A 14,429-nucleotide genomic window follows, 5' to 3' on the forward strand; every position below is an offset into this window, starting at 1 on the left:
TTTCTCTAGCATTTCTCTCTCAAAGATGGCACTTCCAGCTGATGTTGATTTTTCTATCTCTCCAACAGTGTTTTTAAGCACAGGCAAGGCAGCTGGAATAAAATTAGCATTATTTAGCATTACCTAGCACCAAAGGCACTTGACAGATGCAGAAGAACAAAGATTTGGGCTGAATGTTGGGAGAAAGCTTTCTTGTGTGCCCAACACAGAAATGGGGGAAGAAGCTGGGCTCTCCTTCCCTGGGGAGCTGCACAGCCACAGGCGGGCTGTCCACTCCTGCAGTCCAACCCTGCTGGCAGTTCCCCCGTGGGGGATTGAGCAGCCTCATCAGAAAAGCAAACGAGCAGTTCTTGGGGTGTCAGGAGCTATGGGTGAAGCAGGGCTTGTACTGATAATGTTATTGCCACGTCTATTTCCTCATCCGTTGCTGCACCACCCAGCAGCTCAAACATCAGCATCACCACGTAGATGCCACCATCTCTATGCCAAAACAGACTCCCACCCCCCAGTACTCCCCGGGATATTGACTTCTATGGGTCATGAAGAGAAGGATGAGGATGCAAAACATGTTGGGAAGAGAACTGGGGAAAGCAGGGAGCAGCAGGCAGAGGACTTAGGATTAGGTCTGAGGCCCATCCCAGAATCTGCCCTACCACTACTAACTATGCCTGGCTATTTCCCTTCCTGGCTGCATCTCCCGCCTGCTGAGTACAGAAACATACCAAGCCCTTGATGCTCCCTCCCTCTGCCTCTAATGCCTGTAATGAGGCTTCAGTCAGGCACAAGATTGCGGGAACTGCAGCTTGTCACCTTCCCCGTGGCCGCAGGCTACGCCAGGATTTTCAGATGCTGTAATAGAGAACTGTCAAACAAACCCATCCCCTCCAGAGATGCTCCACTCAGCCTTGTGCTTGCACATCCCCTTCCCAGTGAACACATGCCACTGATGCATATTTAGGAGTGGGATAAACAACCTCTCTCTGATCCTCCCTCATTTGTGTGCTTGCTCTCCCGAGAACTTTCTGTAATTGCTTCTTTGCCTTTAAATACCATGCTGCTCCTTTGGCATTTCACTGTTTAAATGTCTCCCGCTTCGAAGATGACATTGTCTGGAGGCGGATGGATTGGGGTGGTGTCTGCAAGGTGCAGTGCATGAGAGCAATGGGCTGCTCTGCCTGTCTGACTTCTCCAGTGGTGAAGGCAGGGTCAGGCAGGATGGCTTTTTGCAGCACAGCCACGGAAAGCTGGGTTCAGGCAAGATGACTTTTGCAGCACAGCCGTAAAAAGCTGGGTTCGGGCTAGAAGCTAGGATATGCCCCTTGCCCTGCCCTTGGAGGAGTTCCTCCTCCTCACTCCTTGTGGTTGCAGTTGCCTTGGCTGCACCTGCCTTCCCTGCAGGGGGAATAATGAAAGGGAAAGGTAAGTCATGCTCTGATGGTTGGAGCCATCCTGCCCCAGCATGGGCTGGAGCATCCCATTAGGACTGGGCTGAAAGTTCGGCCTCCAGCATCCCCAGGCCCTACAGGTGCTGTGGTCAAGCAGGCAGCCAACATTTCCAACCCCCTGTGCTCACAGAGAGTACTGGATCCTTCCCACAGCTCCTTGCTGTTCTTCACAAACCTGCAGCCTCCCAGCTGGGAATGGATCCAGGGTGTCCCATACTGCAGCACACACTTGTGGCTCCACATGTACAGGGAAATGTGTCAGCTCTCACCTCACAGAGCCCTGGCCCTGAGCACCCCCATTCCTATGAACCTTAGAGCCCCAAGAAGGATATTCTCAGGATTTTCCACTTACACATTTTGTTCCCTATTTTGCAGGCAAAGGCACAGCTGAAGTATTTTTGCAATTAGTGTAGTATTAAGTACTGTGATCAGGAAATTTTCTTTCAGGGAAAGGGCAGGGGAACAGCATGAGGAACATCCTTTCTTATTATTTTTGGGAAAAGTGTAATTATTACCCCTTTGGCCTGTCTGTGAAAGGGATTAATAATGTCCAGCTTCACAGCTGTCAAAGCTGTGATTAATTGAGCTTGCTGTACTGAAATCTCATCTGTTTGTCTTGTGTCAATGTGCAAATTGAAAACACAACACAATATATCTTACCAGGCATCCTGTACCTCTCAGCTTATCAGGCACCCTCCTCTCACCTCTCTGCTTCCAAGCAGCCTGGAGGACTTGAGCCACTTCTCTGCAGCCATGTTTAACCTGGAGCTGGCCCAGTATTACCCCTGCTGTGGGCGTGGTGAGGTTAAAAGGCTGAGGACACCTCCTGCTCTGCAGCCTGATGGTTGGTCTTGCAGGATGTTTCTTCTTCTCCCGAAGAAGGGTCACACGGGGGTAAAAGATTCAAGAACTGGTTTGCCACAAAAGCTTGCTTTTTGGCAGGACTTGCCCCCACATCAGGACACTTGGATCCTCAGGGTATGTGTGTGCCCACCACTCCTCCCAGGCACAGCTGCTTGTTTCCGTACATGGCAAGGGAAAGAATGTTGCAAGATGTGAGTTCATAAATGATGCCTTGCAGAAGAAGCTTGTGATAGGATTAACTTAAAATAATTTTTAGGCCACAACTCACCCATCCAAAAAGTCAGAATGTGCCTGAGCATGACTGGCTGCACACCTGGGAGAGAAGCTGGGTCTCACAGCCCTGATCCCATCATCTTGCAGGCTTCAGGAAAGAGCCTGAGAATATCCCTGGTGGGACTATCCTTGTCATAATTCACAGAATCACAGAATTGTCGGGGTTGGAAGGGACCCCTGGAGATCCCCCAGTCCAACCCCCCTGCCAAGGCAGGGTGACCTGGAGCAGTGACACAGGAACATGTCCAGGTGGTGTTTGGATGTCTCCGGAGAGGGAGACTCCAGGACCTCCCTGGGCAGCTGTTCCAGCGCTCTGCCACCCTCAACATAAAGAAGTTCTTCCTCATGTTGAGGTGGAGCTTCTTGTGTTTTAGTTTATGGACACTGCTCCTTGTCCTGTCACTGGGCACTATGGAAAAGAGTCTGGTACCATCCCCTTGGTTGCAGCCTCAGCACCAGCTGTTCTCTTTGCTCAAACTTTGGACTGTGAGTTTGGTTTCATAGCAAGACTTCCATCTTCCATTGTACTTCCACCAGTCCCACTGAAAGGACATGGGGTATTTTTGTCCGCAAGGCAGCGTGCCTGCCTCTTGGTGCTGTATAAATAAATTACTGTGATAGTAAAGGAGATCATTGTTAATCAGAGTGCATAAAGAGCCTGAGAACCCTCCAGGGGAACATGCTGCAATGCACTGAGTGCAAATCATAGGCACTTTCTTACAGGGACATGATATTAAAGAGGAATAGAGTTCTGTGGCAGTACTGTCTCTGAGAGAGAATTCACTAGGACCTGATGGTCCCCGTCAGAATCTATCCCAGGATCCAATTCCTGCCCAGAAACAGGCCTGGAATGTGTTTGGGACTTCCCTGTCCTCCACCTGGCATCCCACACTCAGATGAATGAGAGCTCCAAGGCACAAGCTGTGCTAGGCAAAGTCAAGGCACTGTAGGGATATGCCCCTGTCACTTCCCCAGTAAAGTAATTTCTGAACCACACTGGAATGGGAACCCCCTGACAGGACCCTGCAGAGACTAAAGGCAGGTGAAAGACAATACCCTAATTAAATACCCTATCCCTGTGGCTTTAGCTGATGCTCACAGAATAAAAACAAGTGGAAAACTAGCAAGAACAGTGTGTTTACCATTTCTCATTGTATAATATGCAATGTTTTCTCAGCGTGTCTTCAGGATACAAGCAGCTGGGAGCCCAGACTGGATGAAAAGAGAGAAAGAACAAGGTGTTAGGCAAGAAATGCTGGGGAGATGGGGGAAGTAAGGTGTCCCTTTGTAGCCACCGCATAGCACCCTGTGGTGTTCACCCTAACAGGAGGAGAAGCTGTTCCCATATCCACCTTTACAGTGGCTGTTGTCAAAGCCACTGGGGAATTTGGTGCCGGTGGTGCCTGGTGGTGAATGTGAACCATCTTCCCACCTCCCCGTTTTAGCAGAGATGTCAGGAGGGATGGAGCTGGGATGGTCAGGCCATTTGCTCTCCCTCTGGGACTGTCTCTAATCCCTTTACAATTCACTGGACGTGGTTTAGGCATCTCTTACCTTGCAGCTGGGCTGGACCCTCCATGGAGGATCCTCCTGGGTCCTCTCCCGAGTGGGTGTCCTGATCAAGAGGCCATCTCCTCCTGACCCAGCTCCTCCAGGTCACGTGTGCACCTTCACATGCCCCCTCTGCACCCACTTTTACCCTTCCAGCAACCTGCACAGCCTGGCTCAGCCCCAGCAAAGCTGGGACCCAACTCTCAGCAGCACCAGCACTGTGCCAGGGCTACAATCCCTGTCCTCCTGGTACGCACAGCCTCAGTCCCCATCACCTCTCACTTTTAGCAGGAGCACCCTGTGATCTTTTCCATCAGGCTCCTGCTGAGCCTGGTGAACGGGGTGGGCATGGGCTGCCCCACATCAGCTGATGCTGTAAGTGATGGCTCAGGTGATGAAAAACAGAGGGTACATCTTCCATCCACAGGTATCAGCAAGCTGTGAGGGATTTCAGGGACTGGGGAGGGCAGGATTTTAGAATTTAAAACAATTGCAGCAGGCTGGAGGAACCATCCAAAAAAAATCCAGGTTGAAGGGTAGGGTAAGTAATCCGCCAAGCCACAGGGGAGGCATTTTGCCCTGCAGGCAAGGGACCCATGTGGCCTCCTGCACCTGCACAACCTTGCCATCCTGTGCAGCAGCCACCGGCTGTGACATGGGGATAAATGTGCCTGATCCACCCTAGGGAGGCTAGTTTGGCAGCCAGGGACCTGAGTCTGCAGCAGGAAACCAAGGCATAGGCAGGAGCCTGAAAGGAGCCTGGAAGGGGCTTGCTCCTGTGAGCAGGAAGGAAAGAGGTTTCTAGAGACCCCAGAGGACTTGAGGCTCCTCTCGGTCCCTGGCCCTTTTAAGGAAACTCCCCCTCACGTGTTGTTTGTGTGATCTGCTGGAGTCTGCATCACGTTGAAGCCCATTAGATCTGTTTTCTGTAGCTGAATAATTTTAATTTTCTAGTCAGTTACCTTTCAGGTCTCGCTTCCTTCTTTTTTGTGTCTTAATTGTTTTTCCATATATCTGTGCTCCCCTGACATTCTCTCCCCTCTCCGGTGTGCCAGCTCTCCTTCCTCTCCTCCCCTATCCTCTCCCTCCCTCCTGCTTGTCTCCACCTGCCTAAACCCTCCAAGGCTATTGCATCTGCCACCCTCCAACTGCTCTGCATCATGCCAGCAGTGGCTGCACCCATGTGAGATGTTGTGCCAAGGAGCTTTGTCCTTCCTGGCAGGAGATGGACCCTGGAATCAAGGATCAGGCCAGCTAAACTGCAACTGCATGTATTCAGGCTGAAGGCCACTCAGGTCAGGTCTCAGCAGCTTCCCTCCTGGTGCTGATGGACTTTGGAGACATCTTTTTCCAGTTCTCCACGCCCAGCCCCCTCTCTCATCAGGGATGCCATATCCCAGCTGGGAGCACAGGCATCCTGACTCAAATTTCCCAGATGATGGTGGGAGAAACAATGCCCAGACTGCATCAGAGCTGTCTCGCCCATCTAGAAGCGGAGATAACCTGTTGTAAATCTCTCCCTGTGGTTGGAGAACACCTGTCTTGTAGGCACATGAAACCATGGAAAATGGCATTTTGTGCCTGCAAGCAAGCAGCACGCAGCACACAGTGATGCCAGGATGTGCTCAGGGAACTGTCTGCAGCTGCACCCGACATCTGAGATAATGAAGAGCTGGGGGCTGAGTAGCTGAAGTACAGTGCCAAGTTTCCCCCAGGACAGACGGGATGGAAGGGCATTGTCTGTCACTGCCAGGCTGGGGGGCTCAGTGCTGCAGTGCTTCCTCCTCCCGCCTCAACTTGATGCATTTTCCCATCCCAATCCCAGCTGCGGGCTGCTGACACCATGTCCTGAAACTCAGGGCTTGTACATGGCATCCACAGCAGATCCTGCATCCTCTCCACCCCAAGGAGATGATTTTGGCCTCACATCATGCCTGTGCCTCTGCTGTTAGTGGGCAGGTTACACCATGCACATCCTGCCCAGTCACCTCAGGGGCAAGAGGAGCATCCCCAGCTTTGGGCAGGAGCTCCAGTTTCAGTGCCTTGTCCTAACCTCAGTCTCCTGCTAATTTCCATCCCTTTAGACCCATCTGTGGGAAAGACAAGTGGTCCCTGTCTTTGCTCAAGGCCCCTGGGCACGGTGCAGTGACAGGAGGCAGCCAGTTCCTGAGCCGTGTGACTTGGCCTGCCAGGTAAAGCTTCCCCTCCTTCCCTTTAAGGAATTTCTCACAGCGCAGCTCACTTTTTCTTTCTGCAGAGCCACAAAGCAAAGGAGATCAAACCTCAGGCACACACGCTCCCAGAAATTCATCTGCCAGCAAACCTGGGTGTGGAGCCGGCTGCATCCCTGGTACAGGAAATCAAAGGCGGCGGCTGATACATAGCACAGTGCCGAGGTCAGGGGTCCCTTTGCTGTCAGAAAAATGGAACAAGAGGAAACAGCAATAATCAGATCACTCAAAAGCCTCACTTACGCCTCACTTGGTTGCAGGGCTCCCTTCCGTGCAGCACACACTCGGCTGTCCCCACGTCGGCACCCGTGGCTGGGAGCACAAGGGATGGGCAGCTGCAGGGAGACAAGAGGTGCTGAAAGGCGCAGGAAACAGAGACATCAGCAACCTCCAGAGGCTACCAGGGCTGGACACTGGCAGCAGCGACCTGTTGTACCTCCAGAGAGCCTGTTGGAATAGAGAGGATGGGGAAATGTGCTTCGGATGTCTTTTGGAGGAAATTCTGTCCCAGAGACACCAAGCTAGCCATAGATCTTCAGGATCAGAGCCTGCCCCTTGGAGCCTGCCCTCTCCCAGCAGCCTGAGCTGTATGCAATCACCAGGTCTGTTTTTCAGAGGAGAAAAGCAAGGTCTGACATCTCTCCACTGGTAATAAATAGGGGCTTATCTCTGCCTTGCACTTTGCTCTCAGCCAGGCCTTTGACACCCTTGTGCACACAGCCTGTGACTCAAAATGTTACATGGATCTGTGGCAATTCTTATTTCAGCTGTGGAAATTACACCTCTGGGGCCACAAGAGCGGTCTGCACACAGCACCCAGGGCTCGCTCAGCCCATCTGTTTGCCCAGGAGGGACCTCTGGCCACTGCTGCTCCTGATTAGTTTTGTTTTTCTTGCTAATAAGGGATCGAGCAGTGATCTCTCACAGCAGCCACGTGCAGTCGGCAGGGATGCTGGAGAGCAAATAAGTCCATGGGTCAGGAGGTGTGTAGGTGGGAGACGTGCGGTGGGATGACAGTGCACAGGCTGTGCTCAGCTGGGAGGTTGTGATGGGTGCAGAGCAGCACTGGGAAGGATCACTGTGCTGAGGTGACGGCGTGTGGGAGACTCTGGCTCTGTGTGCTCCTCTGCACGTTTGTAGGAATGCGCGAGAGAGGTGATGTGTGTCTGTGTGTGATAAGTGGAGCAAAACATCCAAGCAACAGGCTCTGTAGGCTGGAGATGTGTGTTTGGGTGCAAAGAGATGCTCTGGCAATGCATTTAGGCAGTAAGGCTGTATGACAGGGAGTGTGGGCGACAGCTTTGCATGCACAGCTGGTGTGGGACGTGGTGTGAAAGGATTTTGTCAGGTGTCTGTTCATGCTTCAGTGTCTGTGTATGTATGTGTGTGTAGCAGTTATGCCTTTGCACCCCTACAGCAACACATGGGGCAGACTTTACCCCCCCATAGCCCTCCCTTGTCAGACAGGATGGAGTGAACCAGAGGCATTACTGTTCAAATACTGAACGGGGTGACCTGTCTGCTATTCCTTGAAAATAAGTGGCATTTTATATTCAAGCGCTGGCCTCATTTTTAAAACCCTATTAAAAAAAAAAAAAACAGACAGACAGAAAAAAGGCCAGGAGGAATCAAAAGGCGAGGCCGACGGGGAAGTGCAGCCCTCTGAAGAGGACGCATCTCATCTGAGCACAGTACTTCAGACGCAGCTCACGAGCCCTGTTAAGCAGCGGACATCTGAGTGCTCCGGCTTGTGCCAGAGCTGATTTGTATCAGCTCCCACCATTCCTGAGAGCGAGCCCCTCACCCTGAGAGCCCACCCATCTGGGTCTGGTGGGATGTATCAGGGGACTATCGACAAGTCAGGGCTCTTCACCGTCTCCTCAGGCTCCTCTCCCCAGCCCAGCCAGGTGACTTATCCTGGTAGAATCCAGCTAAGCCCAAAACACTTTGGGAAAGGCAGATAAATAACACAACCACAGCCTGGCATCCTGCACAGCTGGAGACCACTGAGCTGGTGGAGAGCCCAGTTAATCACTCAGCGTCCAACACCAAGCTGGATGGTGTCACACAGGCTGACCCCATGTAGCTGGACAATACCCTGGCTACCAGGCAGTGTTAGGCGAGGGCTCCCAGGGCATGGACTTACCTGATGGTGTGCCCTGACAGCCCCTCAAATTGTCTGAAAGGGACCTTGCAGCTGCCACAGGTGACACATGCATCTGGAGGAGGGCAGGTTTGTCTACCAGACAGAGGTATGCCCAGGAGGGCTGTGTTAGCCACGCACGGACATGGGCAAGGTGGGGGAGGAGGCATAAGAAGGATCCATCCTTGCCAAGGCCAGTATGGAGCATGGGTCTTTACCTGGGGTGCTGGGGGCCTGGAGAAGAGCAGTATGCATGGGTGCCCTCCAGGCAGGAGTGGGGAGACGGGCAGATTAAGGGAAGGAGGAATTAAGTCCTCTGGGGAGATGGTTGATCCAATTAATTTCAGCCACTGCTGGTAGAGACAAATCGCTCTCTAGGCTGTTCTTTTCTCAGCATAGACATTCAGTCTCACACTGCCCTGCTGCCCCACTCCCCTGCCCATCCCACACAGTAGTACTGCGGGGTCAGGGTGGTGGAAGGCACAGGGCATCCTTCCCATCCTCCTTCCCTCCGCCATGCCAGATCCACAGGCACTACCACAAACCCCGTGAAAAACACTGCCCACACCATTCCCAGGCATATCCCTGACACTCCTGCAGTCAGCGGTGTCATTTAAATATCCTGGGCAGGACAGATTCTGATTGCTTTTATTATCAAGATAATCCATCCCTCTGATTTCAAGAGACCTCCTGCAGGTTTGCTCTAGAATCGCTGGAAGAAGAGCTTAATCCACAGGCTGTGTTGCCACTCTGGAATACACTCCGCCTCCGGTGTACACACGCCCGCCTGAACGCTAATGTCACCCAGAAGCCGCTATGCACAGCGCATTGCAAAGAGGAAGGAGCCAGCGTGGAAAACTCTGCCTCCTGCTTTCATCGAGCAGTGGATAATGAACTGTTTCTGCAGCCTCCCAGCGACTTCACAGGCTGTCTTGGAGCCAAGGAGCCAGTTATTTTCCAGTCAGAAAGGGCCAGCCCCAAAGCAGTTCCACTTCCATGAATAAATAGCTGTTTTCCGGTTTATTGCTATTTCTCCTTGGGATCCTGAGCACAGGTATCACGACCAGTAGGTGAGAGGGGGTGCTGGCTCTCTGGGTTACCATTTTCCCAAACATTGCCCAGACTTACAGTGCATGTCACAATGATGAGGCATGTTTTTGGCTGAGAAGCCCCTTTTTAACTTTCAAGGGAATAACACAAAGGGAAAGCCTGGAGCATGAACGCTGAATCCAGACTCCCCATGCAGAAGTCAGTCAAGGAGCCCATTTCTCATCAAACCCAAGGAATGGCAGTGGGAATGGAGATAATCTGCAAAACAGGAAGTGAGAATGGTTTTCCCTGGACCATAATGCACACCAAAAGAAAGCTGGCGTGTCAAAGGATGGGATTCCCGTGGGGCAGGGCCAAATTTCCTGGGAGAAGGGTCTGGGGGATAGAAATAGCAAAAAAGTGAGCACTGTTATCCCGTAGGGTCAAACTCAGAGGCTAAGGCAGTGCCCTTCCTTTTCTTCACCTGAAAAACAGATGTTTTCATAGGAAGGAAACATTGATTTCTGGCCCACTTTAGCATCTCTCCATTCAAAAACACTGCTGTTCTTCTCCAGTTCATCTGCAGATGCCCACAGCTGCAGTGTCCAGACCTGGACAGAGCTCAGACAAAGCAGAATTGCAGATTTCAATGGCTTACATCCAACATCCAGCATTAATGCATCCCAGGAGGTGAGCTGCCCTTTTTGCTAAACCATCACACTATTGACTCATGCTAAGTTAGTCATCCATCTGAACCCCCTGATCCTCGCCTGCCATCCTTCTGCCTCTCCAGGCTCTCCTGTCTATGCATTCGTGCATTCATTTATCCCTCCCAAATGTGGTACCCTGTGCTCTCTGTACCAAATTTCATCTGGCTGATTCCAGGCACTCTCTCCCATCCATCCCTGTTGTTTTGAATTCTGAGCCTGTACTCCGAAGTTCTTGCAGCACCCTCATTAATACACAGCCCTGGACTTATTTAGCAGATGCTGATATCAAAATGCATATAATTACTCCCAGTTAGCAAAGAAGTGTATCTATTTAGCCAGCAGGAACGTTTTTATTTATAAGTGCCTTGAAAAAACCTTCAATTGCTATCACTCACACTGATAAAAATCCAGTGTAGTAACTACTGACTCTAGCACATATACTTCAGATTTACTCAGCTAAGTATTTGAGAGCAGAGTTGGGCCCATTCTTGTCGTGGACCCAGCAGTTGGTCATACCATCAGTCTGTGAAATGCCTGCAATAGGTGGAGCTATTTATCTTCACTCCCCAGTGAGGGATAATTGTTCGTTCTTTTTTTTCCTTTTTCTTCTTCCTGTCTAAGCTGTTCGCTGAAGAACTCTCTAAAATGAAAAACAGCAATAACAAAAAAACCCCCCACCAACAAATCAAACAATATATTAAAAAAAAAAAAAAGGACCTGGAGCTCTGGAGGGGTCACTTGGTAAATCACAATCAGATGCTGCTCAGAAAAATGAGGCTGGTGAAAGAGCTAAAGAGCTGAGCTCACTCTGGGCACGCTTGATGAGATAACACACTCTCTAAGACAGCTCTTGCTATGTTGCAGCAGCTTTAAAATGTATTTCTCTTGATACAAAGCTATTCATGGCAAACATGCCAGCAGTGCCTGAGCAATGTTTCTCAGTGTTCAGTGCCCTGCCTTGAGTGTGCAGAAGAGAGAATTTTGATGAAATAACAGTAGTGGAAAGCAGAGAGGAAGAGGTACTGGCCGAGGAGGGTTTGTGTGATGGAGGAGCCCAGCTCAGCACCAAGGTTTGCTGACATGGGCCCTCTTTTGCCAGTGTTTGAGTGTTTGCTAAAGATGCAGCAGCCCCATAGCTCAGGGACTTCCTGAGCAAGATAGAATACCCATGTAACTACAAACTTATCTTTTCTATAAAATTGCCCAGCCTTTCCTGCCATCCAGATAAGCATTTAGAATCCATGACCAGGTTGCTGAACATCCACTACTTAGTGCTGGAAGTATTTCTTATTTACTCTGGAACGTGGCTCCACCTCACTTCATCCAGTGCCCACTACTCCTCACACCAGAAGAGACGCCTTGCCCACCTGGTTCATGTCTTGAATTTATGAGGAATTCCCTTACCCCCTCTCACACCCTGTGAGTTTGACCAACCTCTTTGCAAACCTCAGCTGGTGTTCCTGTAATCAGCAGCAGTAAAAAGGCCATCACTTGGAACAGGATTAATTAGCCCAGTGGAGAGGATTCAAGAGGGAGCAGGCAGGAGCCAGGAAAATCAAGGGGAGTGCATTCCCAGGCTGTGTGTGAGGGAAGTCAGAGCCTGGCTTAGCTGCCCAGGATGCCCAGGTGCATGATAAACACCAGCCAGGAAGCAGGAGTAGGGACGACCCTGTGCTCCATTGTGGGCACACAGCATCAGATAATCCATCCGGGAGACAGATTGAATCTGGATGAGGACTGGCTCAGCTGAGCATCTCATGGGGCACCAAGAGGACAAGGGATGTGGGAAAGGAAAATCCAGGCGGTGATGGTAAAGTCACACTATGAGTAGCCCACGGCAGGCGAAGACCAGAGAAACTGGGTGAGATTCCAAGCAGTGATCCTGAAGATACCAGCACTCCCATCTTCAGTACCAACTCCGTGGGGCCCAGCTGAGCACTGGTCTGTGTGTCAGGCCAGCCAAGGAGCATTTATAGTCACCCATGCTCAGGTAAGGGATAGGGAGACAGGCAGGGCAGAGCTGTGGCTTTGCAAGGCACCGATGGCAAACAACCTCCTCCCACCACAACAAGTCCCAGCACAGACAAACCCACTCCAGATCCCATTGCTCAGCCCCACACAGCACCCAATTCCCCTCACCCCATGCTGGGGAGGGAGACCCATGCCATGCATCAGCTACTGGAATGTGAATGTCTCAGGGTAGGAAAGGGAGCCCTAATTCTGCAGGCTGGCATGAGGGGGTCACCAACAGAATTGTCACTGCAAGGACAGGAATTGCAACCCCAAACTCCCACCCCACTGGCTTCACATCCTCTCCTATCTCACTCACCTTTTTCCCCCTTTCTGACAGCACCCAAGCGCAGGAGGGAGGATGTCTCCCCCCAACATGCACTCCAGAGAGCTCTTTTCATTCTGCATTTAAAAGGAAAAGAAGAAAAGGCAGAGCGAACCTGTTTCGCACGTAATCTGCTGCACAAATGCCAGCTCTCAGCAATCGATTGCAAAAGCTCCCGGAGGGCTGTTTTCATTTCATAATATTTATTGGGTTGCTTTATTGTCAGAATCATTACAGTTCAATGTACTGCATGGATTTTATGCCAGCTGCGCTTAGTTTGTCTTGTTTTTAGCACTCCACATGCCTTATGTGGGGCTGTGGTTGCACCTGGGCTGGGACTGCTCCTCATGTAGAGTCTTCTGTGCAGCATGGGGTAAGTTACCTCCTCCCTCTGTGTCTCTATTCCCTGCCATTCCAGGATAAACTGAGGCTTGTTGAGCTACCCGTAAGATCCCAGGGCAGGAATGATCTCTGCATATACAGCATCTCTCATAAATGAGTCCTGATCTTGGTTGACCCATTGGATGTGAAGCAATCAAAGCAACAGAGCCCAAACCATGACATGATTACAAAGGAACTGTGAGGGAGGGAGAAATGGGAGGAGGAGGGAATGGGGTTAGAGAAGGGATTACCAGCAGCAGCAGATGTTATATATAACATCTCCTGAGGGCAAGAGTTCTGGTGAGAGGGGCTAGGATGGGAATTGGGCCAGGGTAGCCATGAAGTGGAGGTGCTGCAGTCCCTGGGGTGCAGATGCTCTGCAGATTCTCACTGGTGCAAACTCAGGGCCTGACTGTGTGCCTATAGTCAGTCTGTAGACAGCACCCAAGCAGAGCAGTAGGATGGAAAGCACTTCCAGTCCCCATTCTATTGCTACCACTTCCTTGTTTCTCCAGACTGCCTGGTAATTAGGAGGTGAAGAGGAGGAGACCAAAAGGCTGCCCTGTGTCCCCAGTTCTCCCCCAGGAACAGCTGGGCATGGCAGCCAGCACAGGCTGAGTGTCACAGCAAGAGGGACCCTCCCTGCAGCAGGCAAGGCGATCTTCTCCCCTTGAAGAGAGGGACCCTGGGGCATGAGGAAGGTCCTCATCGCACTTCCTGAGTTCACAAAGCGAGGAAACGCCTGACCCCAGAGGAGGAGTGCCCCCCAGACACACAGCCCAGGAAAAGGGCTGCCCGCCTGCACACATCCAGCTCAGCTGCTCACCAGGGCTGGCAGCCTCAGGGAGAGCCTTGGCCAGAGCTGCTCCCAAGCGTCCAGGCAGAGATCGATGGCTTCCTGGGGACAAAGGCTGGACCCAGCAGGGATGTCAGGAGAAGTGGAGAAGGATGGGATGCCAAGGCTTTTCCCAGGGAGGAAGTAAGAAAGAGAAGCAGACGATTGACAAGGGACAACAGCATCCCTCCTGCAGCAGGTATTTAGTGCTCACACTCTGCAATAACCAATAATTTGAGCTGTAAAGGGAGCCCTGGCACTAACTCAGATTCAATAAACACCTGGAGGTGATCTGAGGTTCATCAGGCCCAAGAGAGGAACACTGTGAGGAAACACAGCAAGGAATCACCGCTGAGATCCCTGCCCTGCTCCCAGACACACAGACACCAGCCCAGTGCCGGGGGTGTCAGGGGTCCCCAGAACACAGCTTAGGGCAGTTCCCACCCCAACCAGTGCCTGTTGCTAACTTTGTGATTGTGTGTGTGCTGGGAGTTACTATTAACAGCGCTTTGGCTGTTCATTTGCGTCTCACTTTTTTCAATTACTGCCTGCACGCTGCCTTCCCAATTGCCTGGCGGGCCTTGACTCACCTGCCTGCTGTACCTAATTTGTTTTTAATATATTGATCTGGC

The 14,429-nt window shown here is 51.4% G+C and overlaps 1 long non-coding RNA gene across 1 annotated transcript; it reads right to left on the reverse strand.

Moving 5' to 3' along the window:
• Positions 1-9,499: 9,499 nt before the first annotated feature.
• On the reverse strand, positions 9,500-14,360 carry LOC108449700. The gene is made up of 2 exons (XR_001865968.1): positions 12,576-14,360; positions 9,500-9,815 (listed from the first exon to the last, which is right to left on the reverse strand). It is a non-coding gene; the product is annotated as an uncharacterized LOC108449700 (long non-coding RNA).
• Positions 14,361-14,429: the final 69 nt, after the last annotated feature.

This window comes from Corvus brachyrhynchos, unplaced genomic scaffold (genome assembly GCF_000691975.1).
Source record: "Corvus brachyrhynchos isolate BGI_N302 unplaced genomic scaffold, ASM69197v1 scaffold139, whole genome shotgun sequence".
Lineage (NCBI taxonomy): Eukaryota > Metazoa > Chordata > Aves > Passeriformes > Corvidae > Corvus > Corvus brachyrhynchos.